Source organism: Mustela putorius, unplaced genomic scaffold (genome assembly GCF_011764305.1).
Source record: "Mustela putorius furo isolate JIRA1106 unplaced genomic scaffold, ASM1176430v1.1 tig00003909_pilon_pilon_pilon, whole genome shotgun sequence".
Taxonomy (NCBI): Eukaryota; Metazoa; Chordata; class Mammalia; order Carnivora; family Mustelidae; genus Mustela; species Mustela putorius.
Genome location: NW_025422057.1, coordinates 41,445,484 through 41,466,129, shown reverse-complemented (window position 1 = coordinate 41,466,129; position 20,646 = coordinate 41,445,484). Strand labels below are relative to the sequence as shown.

At 44.2% G+C, this 20,646-nt stretch overlaps 1 long non-coding RNA gene across 1 annotated transcript; it reads right to left on the bottom strand.

Moving 5' to 3' along the window:
- Positions 1–16,227: 16,227 nt before the first annotated feature.
- On the bottom strand, positions 16,228–19,794 carry LOC101694353. Its single transcript, XR_200443.3, has 3 exons — positions 19,716–19,794; positions 17,695–17,756; positions 16,228–16,438 (listed from the first exon to the last, which is right to left on the bottom strand). It is a non-coding gene; the product is annotated as an uncharacterized LOC101694353 (long non-coding RNA).
- Between the last annotated feature and the right edge of the window lie 852 nt (positions 19,795–20,646).

Here is a 20,646-nt window from a genome sequence, read left to right as displayed (position 1 = left end):
CCCTTGTCAAATATTAGTTAATGGTATATATAAAGAATTATTCCTGGGTGTCAGTTCTGCTCCTTTGTTCTATGTGTCTATTTTTAAGCTAGTACCTACTGTATAGATTACTATATCACTGTTACATACTTTGAAATTAGAAAGTGTGATGCCTCCAGGTTAGTTCTTCTCAGGTATTTTGGTTATTTAGAATCAACTGTAGTTCCACATGAATTATAGAGTTTTTCTTCCTATTTCTATAAAAAAAAAAACTCCATTGGGATCTTGCCTGACATTGTCTTGAACCTATAGATGGCCTTAAGAGCATGGACATTTTAACAATATTCTTCTAATCCATGAATACAGTATATCTTTCCATTTATATATTCCTTCTCTAATGACTCACAGTTTCAGTGTGCTGATCTTTTACTCCTTGGTTAGAGTTATTCCTAAATATTTTGTTGTCCTGCTATTGTGAATGGGATTGTTTTCTTTTCTTCTTTTCCAGACAATTCATTGTTAGTGTATATAAATTCTAGTAATTTTTATATGTCGATTTTGTATTCTGCAACTTTACTGAATTTGTTAATCAATTTTAATAATGTTTGAGTTCTTTGGATTTCCTATATATAAAATCATGTCATCTGTGAACAGATTATTTTACTTTTTCTTTTCTGATCCAGATGACTTTTCCTCCTACATTATTGCTGTGGCTAGGACTTCCAGTACTAAGTTGAATAGAAGTAATGATGCTGGGTCACTTCGTCTCGTCTTGTTCCTGATCTTAAAAGCTTTCAATTTTTTTATTAAATTTTCAGCATAACAGTATTATTTTTGCACCACACCCAGTGCTCCATGCAATCTGTGTCCTCTCTAAACCCACCACCACCCTCCCACCCCCCGCCCCTTCAAAACCCTCAGATTGTTGTTTCCAGAGTCCATGGCCTCTCATGGTTCACCTCCCCTTCCAAATTCCCCCAACTCCCTTCTCCTCTCTAACTCCCCATGTCCTCCATGCTATTTGTTATGCTCCACAAATAAGGGAAATCATATGGTAATTGACTCTCCCAGCTTGACTTTTTTCACTCAGCATAATCTCTTCCAGTCCCGTCCATGTTGCTACAAAAGTTGGGTATTCGTCCTTTCTGATGGAGGCATATTACTCCATAGTGTATATGGACCACATCTTCCTTATCCATTCGTCCATTGAAGGGCATCTTGGTCCTTTCCACAGTTTGGCGACCGTGGCCATTGCTGCTATAACATTGGGGTACAGATGGCCCTTCTTTTCATGACATCTGTATCTTTGGGGTAAATACCCAGGAGTGCAATGGCAGGGTCATAGGGAAGTTCTATTTTTAATTTCTTGAGGAATCTCCACACTGTTCTCCAAAGAGGCTGCACCAACTTGCATTCCCACAAACAGTGAAAGAGGGTTCCCCCTTCTTCACACCCCCTCCAAGACATGTTGTTTCCTGTCTTGCTAATTTTGGCCATTCTAACTGGTATAAGGTGATATCTCAATGTTGTTTTTTTTTTTATGTTTTTTTTTTTTTTTTTTTTTTTATTTTTAATTTTTTATTTTTTATAAACATATATTTTTATCCCCAGGGGTACAGGTCTGTGAATCACCAGGTTTACACACTTCACAGCACTCACCAAAAAAGCTTTCAATTTTTGATGATAGATTTATGATGTTGTTTGGGAGACTGTCCTATATGGCCTTTATTATGTTAAGGTACAGTCCTTCCATATTCAATTTGCTGAGGCTTTTTTATCATGAATAGATGTTGGTTTTGTCAAATGATTTTTCTGCACTGATTAAGATGATCATAAGGTTTTCTTCTTTCATTCTATTAATGGGATGTATCACATTTATTCATTTGTATATGTTGAGTCATCCTTGCATTCCAGGCATAAATCCCAATTGATCATGATATGGGGCAATTTTTGCATTATAATCATCAGTGGTATTGGCTGGTAGTGTCCTTTCTTAAGGAGTCCTTATCTAGTTTTGGCATCTGGGTAATACTAGTCTTGTGAAAATGAGTTTGGGAGTTCTTTTCAATGTTTTGGAAGAGTTTGAGGACAGTTGTAAATTCTTTAAATGATTGGTAGAATTTGCCAGTAAAAGTTTCTGGTTCTGGACTTCCTTTTTTTTGGGAGGATTTTGATTACTGATTAAATGTCCTTACTCATTATCAGTCTTCTCTAATTTTCTATTTGTTCATTATTCAATATTGGTAGGCTGTATTTGCTAGGAATTTTCCATTTCTTCCAAATGATCCAGTTTGTTGGTGTATAATTGTTCATGGTAAATTTTTATGAACCTTTTTATTTTTGTGGTATCAGTCATAATGTCTTCTCTTTCATTTATAATTTTATCGATAAGTCCTTTTTCTCTTTTTCTTGCTTAGTCTCAGTAAATGTTTGTCATTTTTGTTTATCTTTTTAAGGAACCAACTATTAACTTTTGTTAATCTTTGTATTTTTTAATTCTTGATTTCATTTATTTATGCTCCAATTTTTATTGTTTCTGCTCTTCTGCTAATTTTGTGCTTAGATTATTTTTTCTAGTTTATCAAGGTGTAAAGTAAGGTTACCTATTCAAGATCTTTTTTTTCCCTTGCCTTATATGTTTATTGTATAAACTTTCCTCTTAAACTGTTTGTTCTGCATCCTATATGTTTGGTATGCTGGGATTCCATTTTCATTTTGAAAGATATGTATTTTTTATTTTCCTTTTATTTCCTCAAATTCCACTGATTGTTCTAGAATGTGTTCTTTAATTTGTGTCTATTTAATATTTTCTAGGTTTCCTCATGTTATTAATTTCTAGTTCCATACCTTTGTAGTTGGAAAAGATACTTGTATTTCAATTTTCTCAAATTGGCTAGGGCTTGTTTTATGGCCTTTCACATGATCTACTTTAGAAAATGTTTCATTGATTCTTTAAAAAATTGTGTATTCAGCTGTTGTTGGATGGAATGTAATGCATATGTCTGTTAGGTCTTGTTAGGTCTATAGTGTTGTTCAAATCTACTGTTTTCTTATCAGTTCTGTTTGGATGGGCTTTCTACTATTAGAGTATAGAATAGGTATTAAAGTTCCCAACTGTTATTGTATTGCTTCTTTTGTTCTGTTAATAATTGCCTTATATATTTAGGTGCTCTAATGTTGGGTGCATAAATGTTTGCAATTATAATATCTTCCTGATGGTTTGATCTCTTTATCATTATAATAAGGACCTTCTTTTTCTTTTGATCATTCTTGAATAAAGTCTCTTTTTGTTTGATTTAAATATAGCTATTATTGTTATTTTTTGGTACCATTGCTTTAAATATCTTTTTCCATGGGGTGTCTGGATGTCTTAGTCAGTTAAATGTCTGACTCTTGGTTTTGTCTCAGATTGTGATCTCAGGGTTGTGGGATAAACAGGTTCTGCATTCAGCAGGGAGTCTACTTGAAGTTTCCCTCCCTTTGCTCCATCCCCAACTCATGTGCGTGCATGCACATACTCTCTAAAATAAACAAATCTTATAAATAAATAAATAAATATTTCCTTTCCTTAATTGTCAAACTGTGTTTCCTTAAGCCAAAGTGAATCTCTTGTAGGTATCATATCATTGGATCTTTTCTGGCTTTTATCCATTCACGCACTGTACATCTTTTGATCAAAGAATTTATTTTTTATGATTAAAGTAATTCAGAAAATCAACAAAGAAACAAGAGCTTGGAATGACACACTGGACCACATGTTCTACATATATCATAGATATATGTAGGACATTCCACCCTAAAACAACAGAATACTCAGTTTTCTTGAGCGTGCATAGAACTTTCTCCAGAATAGATCACATACTGGGTTCACAAATCAGGTCTCAACTGATACCAAGAGAATGAGATTATTCCCTGCATATTCTCAGACCACAATGCTTTGAAACTAGAGCTCAATCACAAGAAAAAGTTTGGAAGAAATTCAAACACTTGGAAGCTAAAGACCATTCTGCTCAAGAATGTTTGGGTCAATACCCAGTAGGGCAATTCCAGGGTCATAGGGAAGCTCTATTTTTAATTTCTTGAGGAATCTCCACACTGTTCTCCAAAGTGGCTGCACCAACTTGCATTCCCACCAACAGTGTAAGAGGGTTCCCTCTTCTCCACATCCTCTCTGACACATGTTGTTTCCTGTCTTGCTAATTTTGGCCATTCTAACTGGTGTAAGGTGGTATCTCAATGTGGTTTTAATTTGAATCTCCCTGATGGTTGGTGATGATGAACATTTTTTCATGTGTCTGATAGCCATTTGTATGTCTTCATTGGAGAAGTGTTTGTTCATATCTTCTGCCCATTTTTTTATATGATTATCTGTTTTGTGTGTGTTGAGTTTGAGGATTTCTTTTTAGATCCTGGATATCAGCCTTTTGTCTGTACTGTCATTTGCAAATATCTTCTCCCATTCCGTGGGTTGCCTCTTTGTTTTGTTGACTGTTTCCTTTGCTGTGAAGAAGCTTTTGATCTTGATGAAGTCCCAAAAGTTCATTTTCGCTTTTGTTTCCTTTGCCTTTGGAGACATATCTTGAAAGAAGTTGCTGTGGCTGATATTGTCAGCTTTGGGTCAATGGGACCAAGTGCATTTGACATCCTATGACTACTCAGAGCTATACACATGGACTATCAAAAGGGATAGATCTGGCATTTAGAAGGACTATTGGCAGTACTTTCAGCCAGGTATTTGAGGGCCTCTAAACATTTTGCTAATTGAGTCTTAATAGTGATGCCAATGTATCTAATTCTTAAAATTAAAGAAGACATGCACAATAAAATTGTGGTGAAACTGTCCAGACAACACACACTTGTCAAAGCACCCAATAAAATGGGTTCTCTGATCATTATGAAGCCAGAGGTTTTCCCAGGTAGGGACACTCTTTTCTAGCAGAATTTTAGCCACAAAAAAACAATGACCTATTTATAAGGGAAAGCTTCAGTCCAGTGGGAAAAAAACCCCAAATCATCACAACAGCATCTTTATATTTATATATTTATATTTATATTTATGAGATGGGGAAAGCTGTATGAAATATATTTGTGCAGATAGGTTTACCTGGATTATGCTTTGAACAGGTGGGATAAGAGCAGTAGGTGCTTTTTGGGCCTTATTATCTCCCCACAAATATTGGCTCATGAACACTATCATTTTGTCAGTAGACTAATGTATATACAATGTTAAGTAGTGAGAATTTTATAATTTCTGGTAGGGCTGGATTTTTATTTGGTAAAAACTAGAGTTTTCTTTTTATTAAGCCAATAGTTATTTTTTTAATTTAAATTTTATTTTATTTTTTCAGTGTTCCAAGATTCATTATTAGATTTCCAATATTGGTTTTCCCTTTCTGGGGCCAGTTGTTGGGTATCTCTTGTTAGATTTTTTTTTAATAATTTTTTATTTTTTATAAACATATATTTTTATCCCCAGGGGTACAGGTCTGTGAATCACCAGGTTTACACACTTCACAGCACTCACCAAAGCACATACCCTCCCCAAGGTCCATAATCCCACCCCCTTCTCCCAAACCCCCTCCCCCCAGCAACCCTCAGTTTGTTTTGTGAGATTAAGAGTCACTTGTGGTTTGTCTCCCTCCCAATCCCATCTTCTTTCATTTATTCTTCTCGTACCCACTTAAGCCCCCATGTTGCATCAACACTTCCTCATATCAGGGAGATCATATGATAGTTGTCTTTCTCCGCTTGACTTATTTCGCTAAGCATGATACGCTCTAGTTCCATCCATGTTGTCGCAAATGGCAAGATTTCATTTCTTTTGATGGCTGCATAGCATTCCATTGTGTATATATACCACATCTACTTGATCCATTCATCTGTTGATGGACATCTAGGTTCTTTCCATAGTTTGGCTATTGTGGACATTGCTGCTATAAACATTCGGGTGCACGTGCCCCTTTGGATCACTACGTTTGTATCTTTAGGGTAAATACCCAATAGTGCAATTGCTGGGTCATAGGGCAGTTCTATTTTCAACATTTTGAGGAACCTCCATGCTGTTTTCCAGAGGGGCTGCACCAGCTTGCATTCCCACCAACAGTGTAGGAGGGTTCCCCTTTCTCCGCATCCTCGCCAGCATCTGTCATTTCCTGACTTGTTGATTTTAGCCATTCTGACTGGTGTGAGGTGATATCGCATTGTGGTTTTGATTTGTATTTCCCTGATGCCGAGTGATATGGAGCACTTTTTCATGTGTCTGTTGGCCATCTGGAATACTCTTGTTAGTTTTTCCAAATGATTACCTGGGGAATATCCCTTTGGTCTATGACAGTGGTTTAGCCAAACTACTGGTTTCCTTGAGAGCAGAGTTTTTGGTGGAAATATCAGTGAGGTGGTTTACTTCTGCCTCTAGGGATTGAGGCTGGAATGTCCAGGCACCTTAATAATAACCAGAGCAACAGGTAAATATATATATCTAATAAATTTTGGGTGGAGGAGCCATTTTAAAATTTTATCCTCAGTGGAAATAAGGACACATCATTGTTTCAATAATATTCTAAAGTAACGAGGTTCCCCAAAGGCATACCAACTATTGGTATAAATATTTGTGCTTTTTACTCTTGGCTAAGGTACCATCTCAAGTAAGGGCATTAACTTAGCCTACTGGGCCAAAATAGCCAAAGGGACTGACTGACTTCAAGAAGAAGTTGCAATAGCATAACAATCATGATTCTTATCATTTTCATCGTTTCAACCATCAATAAATCATGAAAAATCTGCTGTTGGTAGGGAAGACTATTGAAAATTGTCATGAGAAGTCAAAAGGTAATCTGTCAATAATAAACAGTCATTAAGAATTTTGCATGGATCCATATAGAGTCCTTGCTCCAAGGTCAAATGCCCGAGGAATCAAACATGAGCTTGAGTAAACTGCAATTTTTCTTTGGCTACTGGATGTTCTTTTAAGGCCAAAGGTTTTCACAGGTGGATGCTATTTTCCTGTGAAAAGGTGTGAGAAGGGAAGCAGAGCAAACTGTTTAAGTATTTTAACAAAGCAGAAATTTTTCTATCATCCAAATCAATTTGGAAGGCTTATAAAAAGTAAGAAGGACTCTGTGAAACTCGGACTGTTATTGTCCAGGAGGATTTCCATTCTTCCCAAGTAAAAGCAAAATGATATTGGCTATGCTTCTCAACTGAAATACTAAAAATACATTGCATAATTAATTACAGTGAAAAATTTGCTGGGATGTTAGGGGGTTAGGGGTTAGAATCAATAAAGTACCAAAGGAAAACAGTGTTATTTATTACTTGAAGATCCTGGACAAACTTCCTTCCTCAGTTATTGGCTTTTCTCACCGGGAAGATAGCGGCATTATAGAGATTAGTACAGGGGATAGCGAGACCTTAATTCTTGTAATCTTCTGTTATGGGCTTAATGCCTTGAAAGTCGTCTTTATTTATAGGGGATTGATTAATTCTGGGAAGAGGCTTTGAAGGATTCATTAGAATCTTGATGGGAGTTGTACTGTGGATTCTGCCAGTATTGGTTGAAGGATTTTTTTTCCCGTATAGAAGATTGTAGCTGATCGAATAGGAACAAATGATCATTGTTCCCAGCTGTAGGGCCAGATACAGCAAACAAAAGGTGCTGAAGTGTTACTTAATTCTCTGGCTGGATATTTTGATTACTACTGTCAAATTTCATAACTATTTCCCCCCATTTGAAAGAAAGAAATTCTGGCATGATAATTTTCTAAAATATCTCAGCCCAATATGTGAATAGGGCAAAGGAACTAAGGAGAAAATGGTATGTATCTCTCAAAGGGCCTAAACAAAGGAGAATAGGTTCAGAGACAAGAACCTGTTGAGGTTTATTACAAACCCCTACTATTTGAACTGTTTTAGTACTCTGAGACTGGGGCTGCTTTATAGCAGTGGGGTTGAGTTCTGAGAGTGTAGCTTCAGTGTCAATAACGACAGAGACAAATTCTGTCAATAGCAATTGAAGTTCTAAAGAAGAAAGAAACCACCTGGAGGGTGGTTTTCTTTGAACTGATTAAAAGGGAGGATTGTGAAGGATCCCTGTAGCTCCTTGCCCCATCATTAGGAAATAAGGAGAGACTGGAAAGAACGACCAGAGGTCTGAAGCTGCCTGGAGTGTGTAAGTTTGTAATTGCCTTCCCCATCTCCACAATGTCCTGGTGCTTTTCTTTCTTTTCTTTTCTTTTTCTTTTTTTTTTAATTTCTTTTCAGTGTAACAGAATTCATTGTTTATGCACCTCACCCAGTGCTCCATGCAATATGTGCCCTCCATAGCTCACAGCCTTCCACTGAGATCAGGATGCCCACTTTCACCACTCTTATTCAACGTAGTATTAGAAGTCCCAGCAACAGCAATCAGACAACAAAGAGAAATAAAAGGTATCCAAATTGGCAATGAAGAAGTCAAACTCTCTCTTCGCAGATGACATGATACTTTAGATGGAAAACCTAAAAGACTCCATCCCCAAACTACTAGAACTCATACAGCAATTCAGTAATGTGGCAGGATACCAAGTCAATGTACAGAAATCAGTTGCTTTCTTATACACTAACAATGAAAACACAGAAATGGAAATTAGAGAATTGATTCCATTTACTATAGCACTAATAGCCATATAATACCTGGGAATAACCTAACCAAAGAGGTAAAGGCTCTGTACTCGAGGAACTATAGAACACTCATGAAAGAAATCGAAGAAGACACAAAAAGATGGACGACCATTCCATGCTATTGGATCAGAAGAATAAACATGGTTAAAATGTCTATACTGCCTAGAACAATCTATCATTTTAATGTCCTGGTGCTTTTCAATAATAGCAGAGACTAGGAGATTGTAAGTTCTGTAGAGTAGTCTTCATTTGCTGGAGCTAACAATTTAGAATTGTAGTGGTTTTTCTTTTAGGTGAAACAGTTTGCCAAATTAAATAAATCTGGAGTGAACATAGTTTCCCATTCCTTCTTGGTCCTTTTATCTAAAGAAGAAAGATTCTACCTCAGTCCATTAACAAACACAGAGTTAAATGCTATTTCGAGGGCTTCCGTATCTAAAGGAAAACCAGAATTTTCTTTAAAAAGCAATTTGGAGTCAACTGTAACAGTCACGGACAGGTTTACTAGGCTTTTGAGAGTAAGACTGAATTTTGTTTCAATCAACAGCCTTAGGAAAAGCTACTACAATTGCTCAGTGGAGATTTCTAGCAAGTGTTCTAGCATCTTGACAAAAAGGGTTCTCTAAATCTTTTTCAGGATGTTCCCACTGGGCTAGTTTTATCCAGTGTTTAACCTTGCACTTACCAACAAGCATGTGGAGTAATTGATATAAACCTGAGAAACCTGTTGGTAAGTTTGAAGTACTTCAGCAAACTTTCCCTCAGTTGCTTTAGGGAAACTCTTTAACTATGTCTTGCAATTCAACCTTAGTCCAAGGAACATAAAATATCTGGGGTTTATTTAGATTCTCAGAACACTTAACTTTAAAGAAACAGGTTTTAACAGATTCAGGAGAGGAGGGAGTAAGGACAGGTTTGGAGGAAAAGTAAGTTTGACAGAGAGCCTAGGATTAGGGCCTGAGCACAAAGTGGTTGCCAAGTGTCTGTGGACAAAGAAGACAGGAGAGGGGGAAAAAGTTCTCAGAAGCCATTTTAACTTATTTTGATTGTTTGCCTCAGTTAATTTAAGAAATAGTCTTTTGCAAAGAGCAACCTTAGAATCCTGAAAATGTTTGGAAGTTTCAAGATACCAGTTAAAATAGGCAAGCCATTCGGTTGGTTGTTTGTTTTTGTTTTCTGGAGCCATGACTTTCTAAGTTAATTTAGAGAAAATTAAATATGGGGAGATTGAAAGTTCCCCATAATAGCGATTGAAGTTCTAAATTAGATTAGGTTGGCCCATTTAGTTATAAGTGTGCATAAGGAGAGACCATGGTTTTTAAATATAAAATCAGCTAGCATCCCAGTGGTGGTGGTGGGGAGCCTCAAAGCATTTTGATAACTGGGATCCCATTTCTTGGAAGTTTTTTCCCCTGGAGCATGAAGAAAAATTTCGAAGTGGCACAGTTTCAATATGAATACCCTGGTTTAAGAAAGAATCAGACGAAAGGCCAGCACAGTACAATTGGAACAGTCCAGTTCCAAACAATAGTCAGGCCAAAGGCTAAACAGGATTCCCAGAAAGGACAAGGCCTTAAAACAGATTCTGAATAAAGCCAGGAGAACTCGAGCACAAAGAGTAGACCTCAAATCCAGGAGAAAACTTACCCTCAAACTCCAGGGTTGGCAAGAAAGTAGTGAGTCCAATTAGCTCTGGGGATACCGGCATCTTTTTACTCACCAGCCTTGGAATTGTTGGGGGTCTTCTCTGGATCCCACTTCTGACTGCCAAATACTGTTAACTTTAGAAGTAAAACTGTCAGTTATTTTACCAGCACAGATAGGTTTATTCAGGAATAGCAATTTGGAACAGGCAAGTTACTGCAAAACCATACACAAGTCCTGAGAACAAAGGAGAGGAATGTTCTTTTACAGAGGAGTAGGTAAGTTGGGAAGGCTATTATGAACAAAAAGTCACTAGAGAAAACTGAGAGTCTGAAATATAGTGAATCTGCATTGGCTGAGTTAAGACACTTTCTCATTGGCAGGGCTGTTGCTGGAGTGGGAGGAAACCTTTCTTCCTCCTGTGGTGTATAAGCTAAAGTACTGGGACCTTGCAAGATAGGTCTCTTCACACCTGTGGAGTCTGCAACTGATGCACCGAGAGAGGGGTCTGAGAGCTCCCCCTGCTGGCCTCCTGACTCCACTTCAGTGAGGCCTCTATTTCCTTGACCTCCTTTGGTTCTGGCATTGTTTTACTAATTTTGTTTAGTTTTGTGTATGTGTGCTCATGTAGTTCACTAAAATTCTTTAAGAGGGTTATTCTGACTTCTCTTTCAGAAAGCTCATATATCTCCATTTCTTCAGGCTTCACTTATTGGAACTTGATTACCTTCTTTTCATTGTGTCATTTGTACTAATTGTGATTCCCGGCGTTTTATGTTGGTATGTGTACATTTGACTGAGCAGTCTCCTTGTTCTGACTTTACAAGTTTGCTCTGGCCAAGACAGTTCTTCACCAGTCAGTTCAGCTTGGGGTTCTGGAATGGTCAGTAGACGGTGTACTTGAATAAGTGGGGCTTGCTATTGGGGTTTCTATTTGGGGGAGACCACTATCCAAGCTCAGAGGTTAGTGGGATGACACGGGCTGGGAACAGCTGGATAGCACCACTTTCTTGATTCCAGCCTGAGTATGCTTGTAGAATGGGCTCTGTAGTTGCCCCAGTTGTCTGCTCAGGCTTCCTCATGCTCTACTCAGTAGTATGTAGAGCCATGAACCATTTTCCTTAACTATACAGGATTGCAGAACAGATTCCAAGGCCAGCATGGTTCACTGGTTAGGGGAAAACATCAGGCAGAACTGTCCACAAAGTTCCCTGCCCATATAGAGCCACCACATTGGTTCTGCAGTTGGGAAGAGTTAGTGGATGCGTTCTTTGCTTGGATGCCATGGTTACCAGTGCAATAGGTTGGGCAATGCAGCTTTCAGGTGTTCTAGTTGGGCTTCCTGAGCAAGAACTTGGGGCTATACTCTTCAGTGGATGGGGACAGAAATTTGCTTCCTTTCCTGGGTGAGGGACTACAACAGGCTCCAAGGGCTGCATGTCTTGTTGGCTGGAGACCTGAATCAGGAGGAACTGCCCCAAAGTTCCTTGGCTATATGGGACCATTGGCTTGAGTCTGTGGTGGGCAGAACCATTGGCTGAGGTCTCTATTCAGGGACCACTGAGAAGAGGAACAGTCTGCCAATATCTGAACACTGGTTGCTATAAGATCTGCCTATCTTTTCCATCCCAGTCCAATATCACATTCAATCCCTGCAGCTTTCTCCTTTGATTCTGGTAAGGAGAGACTAGAATGGGCCTTCTGGGAATGTGCCCTAAAACTGGGAAAAGCTAGATGTCCACCTTAGGCTCTCTTCTTCCCCCTCAAGAAACCACAGGCCTGGTGGGAGTCTGGGGGTTCTCCTGCAGTGCAATGACAGCCTGGAAGAGGGGTGATGAAGTCAGAGTTCAGTCATTTCTCCTACCTTTCTCAGACACTGGGGTCCATAGAGATATTTTAATCTCACTCCCATGTTCTGGGATTTTCAAAATGGAGTCTTTTCTATAGATAGTCTTCAAACATGTTAGTGTGGAAGAAAAATGTTGATCAGGTCAACAAAGGCTTAATGAGAAAGGATTTGAAAAATTGGGCAGTCTGCCTCTGTCAGGAGGAAAGCAGATTTTAAAGCTCAGGAAAGTGGGTACCATAATTTTCCTTTGTATCATGAGAAATACTAAGGGTATGGAAAGGGAATTAACATTTCTGGAGAAGGCAGTAGATGCCAAGGCCTTTCCCAATGGTGTCATGGCAGTCACGTAGCAGGGTGGATCTGAGGGTGTACTATCCCCATGCGCTCATGTCCAAAGCAGAAAGGCTCAGACATGGCCTCCATTCTGACTGCCCTGACCTCACCAGATATGTCTTGATATCTCTTGGCTCATCTTCCTGTCCACTCCTGGAGCACAAAAAGAAGACATTAGTTACTGGATACCTGAGTATTTACCAGGCACCTGGCCCTGTGCTGGGCTCATGGCAGCCCATATCACTACCCTCAAGGCGATTGTGTAGAGGAGATACAGTTATCCCCATCTTTTCAAAGAGTTAATTGAAGCACAGGGAGATTAAGTGACTTGACAAAAATATTAAATAAGAACCAATGACTGGTAGACACAGGGTGTACTTCAAGGACATTATAGACTTTCTTCAAAGAACAGAATTTGGCTAAACCCACATGTGACAGATGAAGAACAGGCTGTGGGGAGTGAAACTCATCTATGTCCACACCCACAGGACACCAGAGTGCTTTGTCCAGACAAGAGCAGTACAGACTGTACATCTCATGCAGTGAAACAATGTTCACCAAGTAACAAATTCTTGTTGATCAGCAATAATTTCAGCTCCTTTTGACCATAAGCCAAGCCTCAATATATATGTCCAATTCAGTACACAGAAGGCAGCAGAACCTATGGGTCTCTTGGTATGAGAAGAAAATGAAACTGGCTCAAAGATTCTGAATGACCACAAGCCCAGTCACAGATAGTGAGTGTCTGAATGTGACCAAAGCAGTCCTAGCTATAGATACGGGTGATCAAAGTGTTCTCCAGACTTCTGGCCCAGTCTGAGCAAAGGATCTGAACATGGGAAAACCTAAGCATGTGGCTCCCAGATGAACCAGGAATGTGCTCTTCATGGGGTCTAGGTCTGAGCCCTACAAATATTATAGAGTAGCTATCATGAGATTACTGACCTCAGTGCTGACATGACAAGGGGTTCAAGTGTTGACCAGACCCTGAGGTTCAAGACCAACTCTGCCATGCCCAGGGTTTGTGATCTGGGGCAGGTCACTAGACCTCTCTGTGCCTTATTTCCCTCCTTGGTAAAATGGGCATATTACTTGTAACTGCTTGGAGAGATACTGGCAGGATTAAATACTGAAAATACGGAAACTTCTTAGACTGGCAGCAGGCCCACAGGAAGAACTCTATAAAAATGAGACATCACTACTATTCAGTTCCATGGAGGACACCTTTAATAAGCTGGCTTCACCCTACTGTCAAAGGCAATGACAGAAGGAGGGACTCTACTACCTGGTAAGGCAGTCAGTGTTGGCCAAAATATGGAGGTGTCACCACACCCCCCACCAGTCCTAGCATGCGGGTCAGCCACACAGGAGAATCTCAGTGGGTGGGGGAAGCCAGCAGACCTCCAGGGGGGAGCTCAGTGGTGAGGCATGATGGTGAAGGGGTCAAGAAAACTCTCTGGCTGGCTCCCAGTAAAGGAAAATTCCCTTTACAGCTTCTTTGACTTAAGTTTGGAGGCACTGGGTCATAATAACTTTCTTGTTATTCTGGAGAGGATGTGCATGAAAATGTAGGTGCCAGACCCAAATTGGCCTGTGAGCCTCAGGAACACCACCTCTCCATGTCTTGGAATCCTCCTGGCAGGTGCCTAGACACAATCTCTGACCCACAGTCCCGGAGTGCAATGGTCAAGGGCAAAGAGCAAAGGCCTGCTGGCCCATGGCGAGCATTCCCATGCTCCTGCTTACCTGGTCACCAGGCTGACACCGACACCACATCAATGGCAGCTGGTGGCAGCTTTGAACAAAGTCACACAGGGTATCCAGTTTGTCCTGAGAAGCAGATGTAGCCATGAGGAAGCTGTAGGCATGGCAGTCACCTCCAGAGGGTACAGTTCTCTCTGGCTTGAGATGGTCCCAGAGGGCTCTATCCCCAGGAACACACTGAGTGAGCCCTAGAGCATCTACCTGGGGCAGGGACCTAGTAGCCTTTTATATTTGGGGTCTCTGGAATCGGAAACATGTCTTCCTCATGCTGGGCTGCCTAGGGCCTACCCATCCTGGTTTTCACAACCCCCTGCAGAGCTGGGGGCTCCCTATTGGGTGGGGGCCTAGCACATCCTGAGGTGAGAACATTTCCTGCAGGCCTTCTCCTTCACGAGGCCCTGGTCCCTCCATGTCACTGGATCCCCAGGACAATGGAGTTAGCTCAGTCCCTCACCCTCCTGAGCAGACACATGAAAGGCTCGCAGGAGCCACTGGTATTTCTGGATACTTTTAATAGTGAATAAACCTTGCTCAGAATTCTCCTGTAAAAAATTTTGTTTCTGACCCATAGGATCCTGATTATGACTGAGCTTGTGTTTCGTCATCCCCCTGCTGGCTGGTGAACCCCAAGCCATTGCTGGAGCTGCTGAGCAGCTCTGAGCGAGCCCAGGACTGCCAAGCTATAGCCAGCTACCAACTTCTGCAAACCTGGGCCCATGCCAAGGGGGAGACACTAGTGCTGGGTCCCGCGAGGTAGTGGAGGCAGGGACCATCCCTTCTGTTCTCTCCTGGGTCTGGGGATCAGGATGCAGTCTGCTTTTCCTCTAGTGCCAAGGGATCAGTGTCCATTTCCATAAAGTTCATCTCCCCGAAGCCACGGTTCCCGTGGGCCATGAACGGACTGTTTCCTTTTCTTCCTCAGCCTACCTGGTGGTCATAGCACCCTCCCTATAGAGCTCTTCCTACCTCTATGCGACTCATGTCTTCCTCGTAGGGACAACAAGGGATGACCACTGGAGTGCATCTCTGTATACACGTGTCTGACTCCTACGAAGAGAAAGCACAGCTTGCTTCTTTGTCAGCAGCTCCTGGACAGAGGCACATGACATGTGGCCCCTCAGTGGCCACTCAGGAAAAGAGCACTGCTAGGAGGTTTAGAGGAGCCTCAAGGAGCACCGTGCTCTGTGACAGTCTCCCCAGGGGAAAAACAAGCAAACCCAATGCACTTGCAAATATGGCACTTTCCCAGAAGACCACCAAACTCTACCCCGTCCCTTTGGTCTCCTGGGGCTACCCCTGGGGGAGAAGCCCAGTCGTGTGTTTCTGCAGTGTACAGGAGGGCTGTCCAGGTGGGAGCACTGGCAGGGGACAGGGCCGCACTCACCCGACCCTGGCAGATTCTTTCTCAGCACGTGGCACTGCGCCCAGTCCCTGTACAGCCACAGGCAGTGAGGCCTGCTTCCTACCAGCCTAAAGGGGGTACCAGACTCTGGTACCCCCTTTAGGACACGGTCTAGCCATATAACTCTTTTTTTCCAAAACCAGGTTTTGGCTCCCACCCTGGGATATCTGAGCCTGCTCCCTGACCCTGGCTCTCTGTGCTCACCTGGACTGGGTCTGTCTTCCAGCTTGATGCCAGGTAAGACACCTTCCAACCTCCATAACCCTTCATGTCCCTAGAGTCCCACCCTAGCCAAGCTCCTGGCCCTGCCAGGGGACAGGGATGGAAATCAATGACATGCAGCCCAACATACATCAGAGTCCAGGCAGAGGACCAACGTTTGAAGTCTAAGGTTCCTATTCTCAAAGTTCACCCGACTCTCTCAAACAGTCCTTTGGAAATTGACCCAAAGTCCCTAAATTTTAATAGGGATCCCGGTGCTTGCTGAAACGGGCTACCTCAAGTTGCTAATTCGGGGGCAAAGTCCCTGGAGCAGCAGAGCTGCACACATGGGAAGGGTGTTATGAGTCCCAAGTCCTTCTGAGCCACCCCCCCCCACCCCACTGTCCCTCAGTTATTCTCTTCTTTCTGCCAGCTCTCTTTGCGCAGGGAGCTGGGAGGTGCTGGGGCAGGGAGTGCAAATATCCCACAGGCAGCAGGAGCCCTTGTGTGTGAAGTTCAGTGTGGGCATCGAAGATGCAGACCGCATCAGGACCAAAATCATGACTTACACTTTCTATTATCTCCATTGGTGGTGGCTCCTTGTCAGTCTAGAATGTTAAAAAGAGACACGGACAGAGGCTGGAGTGGCATGGAGGGAGCTGGGTCCACCATGCAGACAGGAGGAGACCTTATTCAGCAGCAGGAAAACAGAACATGGACTTTAGGGTGACAGTCTATGAGCCCACTGCCCATGATCTCTGGCTAACCAGCTGCACCGCCCTGAGCCTCAGGCTCCTGGGTTATTCAAAGGGGATCGGAGCTCCCTCCAGGGTGCACGGGGAGACAATCGGAGTAGGCTTCCTGGTCCTTGGCAGAGGCACCCCAGCTGGTAGTTTTTGTCAGCAGCCTTTCCATCACATGAAGATGGGAGAACTTCCCCCACTTCCCTTCCTCCCCTTCCCGTACCTACCAATTCCTAGCAGCCCTCTCTGATCCCCACTGTGGGATGGCAGTGCCCACCTCCTCTTTCCGTCTTCACAGCTCCCCCTCCGGCCCAATGGGACCTGCTTGTGTCCTGCAGGTTTGTTCTGTCCTTTCCCACGTCTACTGTCCCCTCCTCCTTCACCAGCTCTGGCCGGGGCCCTTGCAAACCCAGCGGCCAGTGTGTCTGCCCTCCTGCCTCTCCCAGGGCCAGTGTCTGTCCTTTGCTAGGACTCTGCTTGCCATACCCATGAAGGTGACAATTTACCCTCCATCCCCAGATACCTGTCCTGACCAGACACTAGACTGTGAGTTCCTGAGGGCAAGGCTGGTGGCAGGTCCATTCCTGTCCCTCTGTGGCCAGCAAGGGGCCCAGCATGCCCTGGCCAGCAGCAAGGAGAAAGGAAAGCCAGGCCTGCTGTACAAGGGCAGAAAGTCTTGTTGGTGTCCAAGGCTCAGATGTCCTAGAGGTCAGGAACCCTCCTAGCCTGGAGGGTTCTCCCTTAGGGCTCTCAGTGCCTCCTGTAGGGGCCACGCTCTTCCCTCAGCACCAGAGGCCTTATCTGGTGCTCAGTCTGCCTGAGTCTCCAGAAGCCTGGCTGCTGTGAGGCCTCCCTGGCATCTGGGTCCTGGAGTGGCTTCTCCCCAGTGGCCAGGACAGCTCACAGGCCACCTCCAGAGACATGCATGAGGCCAGTGGTCCCTCAGACACAGTCTATCTCTGCCCAGGAGGAGAAGACAGGCCGTGCCTCTGGTTCTTCCTGTGAGGACCTGGTTGCTGATGGGCAGCAGCCCCAAGGCAGAATCTAAGGGTGGAATGGGCTTGGATCCCTTGTGGTTTAGGCGGGCCATGTCCCAGGCTGTGCAGCCAGAGCTCACTCACGTTCTTACAGCAGCAGATGCAGCAGATAACCACAGGGATGATGAGCAGGGTGGGGACGAGCACTGGGTAGAGGAGAGATTTGTCAAGGATTGGCTTTTCTGTGACAACCATGGGCCCTGTGGACACTGGTGTGACTATTGCTTTCCCAGTCATCCCCCATGTGACAGTGGTGGACACTGTGATCGTCTACGTGGTTGTCATAGGTGTTGTAGGTGTCCGCTTGGTCGTTGTGGGTGTTATGGTTGCCTGTGTGGTTGTCATAGTCATAGATGTGGTTGTAGTGAGTGTCGTGGTTGTCCGCGTGGTCATTGTGGTTCTTGTGGTCATCGTGGTCGCGGTGGTTGTCATGGTCATTGTGGTCATTGTGGTTGTTGTGGCTGTTGTAGGCGTTGTGGTCACTGTGGGTATTGTGGTTATCTCTGTTCATTTTATGGACTTTAATGGGTCACCCTGCAAAATCCAGTCATGTCAGAGACAGGGGTGGGCATGAGTGACCTCTTACTGGGAGCATACCCTAGTACCCACACCAGACCTCCCCATCCACCTGTTCCCATGGACCTCCGATTTCCCCACCCCAGGGAACACTGAAGGCTGGAGGACAGACACAGCACCCAGAGAGCGACTGAAGAGCCCTGGGCCACAGAGTGCACCACCAGCCCTGCTCAGAGGCTCTGTCCCAGAGCCCTGACCAGGGAGCAGAATCTGCATGGTGGGACAAAGCCAGTGGACAAAGACACTACACCCCTCGGCGGACATGTTGCACAGCCCTGCCCTAAGCTAAGTGGTCTCCTTTCCCAGAGGCAGAGGAGGGAGAAGACTGAGGGTCTGTGTCGAGGAGACAAAGCGGCTGAAGTGAGAGGCAGGGTCAGAGCCCAGGGTGGTGTGGCTCCTCCTGAGGTCTTTCTGACATGTGTCTGCAGGGGGCGGGCTGTGGTTGGTGGGACTCCTGGTGGGCACATGGGTGAGTCAGTCTGCTGATTCAGGAATGTATGTCCGGACATAAGCGAAGACACAGTCGGAGGACTGTCAGCACTGCTGGGACTCTCCCCAGCTGGGACAAGACACTACAGTGGTAGCAATTAGGCACCATCATCCCTCCTCCCAGGCAGCTGTCTTCTCCATCCTAACCCTCTCTGTCGCCCATGTCATGGTGCCCTATGCCAGGTATCCAGGAGACCTGGAGCTCTGAGGAGGAGGAACCTGGGAGCAGAACCTTCTTTGTTTATGTGCCTGTCCTTGAGCTGAGCCCCAGGCCCTTCCCACAGCTCTGGTTGCTTCCCCTCCCATTGCAGGAGAGTAGGGTTAGAGAGCGCTAGCAGAGAGGGACAGCTGAGGATCATGAGAAAGCAGTGGAGGTAGAGGGGAGGCTGATGATCTCTGCCAAATGACTGCGGGGGGCGTGGTTCCCAAGTGGGCTGGGGCTTGGGCCAGTGATGGGCATGTGTGGGTTCGGCTGTACCAGCAGCTGCATCCATATGGTGGAAACACACCCTAACCCACCCTCTAGATGTCCTGTGTCCGGGACCTGGATTTGGAGTGTCCCAGTGTCCCAGAGGTCCTGGATTCTGGCTCCTAGCCCACAGCACCCAAGCCTCTCTCAGCTAACTGGCTGGAATGCAGGATGGAGCCCTGAGCTCCCCCACAAAACAGCAGGGCCAGGAGAGGTGGCAAGGGGGGAGGCAGGTGTCAGAGCTCAGCACCATTTCTAGGGTCTGCTCAGGGCTCTGGCTGTCGTCTTTCATGTGCCTCCAGTGACATGAGTTTCTGCAAGGCCTAGAGAGGTGGCTGCATTGCAGGGACTCCTATGGACCTCCTCTCAGGGCACCTGAGAAGTCTGAGTATGGGGACAGCTTGCCGATGACAGGATGAGGGCCCCAAGCTGGCTGTGAGAAGCTGCCCCAGCTGCCTGTCTGCAGGAGCTACTTGCTCAGGCCCTTGCTACCATGTCCCCCTCTTTTGCATCCAGTACAGGCACCCTGGACTGCCCATGAGGAGGGCTGCAGTTCCACCATGGCACTCACAGAGTTCAGGCTGGTGGCTTTTATGTTCTCCTCAATGAAGGTAACCCCATTGTTTAGGCTGTATTCAATGATGATCACCCTGAAGCACAGAAAGGTCATATGGTAAGAACCACCTGGATAGGTATAGTTCTTATACTCTGTTCACACCACAGCCCGCAGCTTTTCACATTGCAATGGATTGCTCATCACACCTTGGGGCCACCTTTGAGCATACAGCATAGGTAAGGGGGCTCACCCTAAGCACTTGAGGTCAACCTCTACAGTAAAGGCTGACCAGGCATGAACTGTCTTCCCTGGGGTCAGAATCCCTCATGGCCATGGGCTAAGTTTCAGGGAGGGTGGCTTGGTGACTGACTCCTCTATTTACAGAGTACATTGGCTTAGCTTGGAAAGGTTGCCTGGAGCAAAAGGACCATCCTTGGGGACGACAGGTCTTATACTTCTATCTTCAGTACAGACTGGGCCACAGCAGATCCCCAAGCATCTCAGAGCACCACTGGTAAGAACAGTCATGAAGAATGCCCTGAGCATTCTGAAAGACATGTGGTGCACCAGGAAAAGTACCATCCCACATTCTATACACCTCGTGGTGACAAAAACTGCCCACATGGCCGCTGACCTGAGATACTTACTTTCCAGGCTTCTCAAAGATATGTCCTGGGCAAAATAAAGATTCATCATCCTTAAATATGGCTTTTTTATCTAAAAGAAATATCACAATGGAATAATGTTAATGCCATGTCCTTTCATCCATCTCTTCCTTTCTGCCAGCCCCTGGCAAGCAGAGTTAACACTTTGAAAGACACCAGCTTCTCTCCTCTGTCTTCCTCTGAGCCCCTACTGTGCACCAGGTTCTCTAGAATGTTCCAGTTGGATGGAAAAGCCTGGCTGAGTCCCAGTTCGCAAGGGACTGGAGGGAGACAGACATTGA